General features: G+C 43.3%; 1 long non-coding RNA gene across 1 annotated transcript; it reads left to right on the top strand.

Annotated features, from left to right (window-relative positions):
* Nucleotides 1-272: 272 nt before the first annotated feature.
* LOC144463878 (uncharacterized) lies at nucleotides 273-1672 on the top strand. The gene is made up of 3 exons (XR_013491873.1): nucleotides 273-369; nucleotides 458-546; nucleotides 781-1672. It is a non-coding gene; the product is annotated as an uncharacterized LOC144463878 (long non-coding RNA).
* The last annotated feature ends 232 nt before the right edge of the window (nucleotides 1673-1904 follow it).

Raw genomic sequence — 1904 nt, forward strand, 5'->3', positions numbered from 1 at the left:
CTCCTGTACCTGGCTCCAGGAAAGGAATTGGAGATTCAGGTAGCCTACTTCAGAGAACAATTATTTGACTGATGAGCGTCTTTACAGATTAATCACATAATTGTTTTCATAGATCATTAATGCATATCTCACAATGGTTGGGAGGAAGAGTGGTGCGGTCATTATAGACAGCTATGCAATGACCGCAGTGTGGCAGGGCAAACAGAGAGGCTTGAAACGGGTGAGTAGGATTAATTTCTTATGTCTTTGCAATCCAATGAGTTTTTCTCAGTTGGATATGTATGGTATATTTGATTTCTGTTGTAGTTGGCCCTTTATCGTGATGTGGCTGCAGGAGCAGTCTGTCATGAAGGACACTGGACACTCATTGTGAGTATTCCTAAATGTTAACAGATGTGGACACAATAATGACACTTATGTTTGAGGGGTTGCTAATATTTGTTTTGCATTTCCATAGATCATGTACCTGAAGGAGATGAGGTCCTTATACCTTGATCCGTTCGGTGCCACTCAGCAACAGATTGAGAGGTGTAAACATGTAACAAGGTGGATCAGCTGTAATTTGTGCATTAGACATGTATGTATTCATGCATTTTGGATAACCTTGGGGGAGCAACAGGCGAATTACATTTCCCTTATGACTATACTGTTTCACTAGACTGGCATAAGCTTGTCCTTTTGAGGGCCCTTAACACGATTCAAGTGGTCTTAAATTTAGAATCCTCTTACCTGGGCTTATGTTACACTTTCCTGACTGTGGTCAATCTGTGTTCTGTGTAGGGCACTGGTTCGCCAGAAGTGTCCTGCTATTGGGAGGTGGACATGTGCTACATTGGCCCATACTAGACAGCAGGACACAACATCATGTGGGGTGTTTGTGTGCAAGGTAATGACTCAGTGATCTCTGTGCCTGTCATTAAAGTGTCATTCAAATTGTACTCATGAGACTTTTAGCTTGCAGAGCAGATTTTGCTGGCCCAGCAGATTGACTATGCAGTGGACCAGGAGGGTGTGGCCATGCTAAGGATGGACATGGCTGAAGCTCTGCTGGCAAATACAGGCACAAAGGACTCTTCCAGGTTTACTTGTTTGTGTCTGTAATGGCAACTGGACTATATGTATGCCTGTGTTGTAGATGACCTATCCCAGCTGTATCGGGCTTGTGGGGAGGAAAGCTCTGGGGCTGAGATGGACGAGTGGGTAAGGAGATCAATTCTTGTCCCGGCCAACGTCGGTTGGACGCCTTGGATGCACCTTGGATGGGTTACCTCATGGTCACTGGGTGAATACTCAGTCACACACAGCTATTGTTAATGTGTAGTTTACTTTACTTAACCTGCATGTCTTGCACTTCAGCGGTCACTGGAGCAGCTGAGGGAACATGGGAACACAGACGACCACAGCTAAGATTTAAATCTAGTATCTGACAGACATTGCCATACAATTCTGAGCATTATCATGATTTCTCATTAACTGTTGAATTGTACAACCTCCTGGGATGAATGATTACCTGACACACTGCTTGGACAGTTTCTGAGGTCTCTTTTCTCTTTTTTTTTAGATTGAATGCACCACCTGCTGTCTGTGGTACCATTCACAGTGTGTTGGACAGCCCTCACCAGAACAGGACTGGCTTTGCACTGCTTGCGCCACATGAATCAGCACTGCGGTTTCTACCTTTTTTTTTTTTCTTTTTTTTTTTCCCGTTAATGTTCCCGTTAACTTTTTTTTTTTTTTTTTTGAGTTTTTCCTCATCTGCTGTGAGGGTCCAAAGGACAGAGGGATGCTGTATGCTGTAAAGCCCTGTGAGGCAAATTGTGATTTGTGATATTGGGCTTTATGTGTAAAATTGGTTATTCTGTACACAGCATTTGTCAAATTCCTTACATGTGTATTCGTTCTTG

This window comes from Epinephelus lanceolatus, chromosome 7 (genome assembly GCF_041903045.1).
Source record: "Epinephelus lanceolatus isolate andai-2023 chromosome 7, ASM4190304v1, whole genome shotgun sequence".
Lineage (NCBI taxonomy): Eukaryota > Metazoa > Chordata > Actinopteri > Perciformes > Serranidae > Epinephelus > Epinephelus lanceolatus.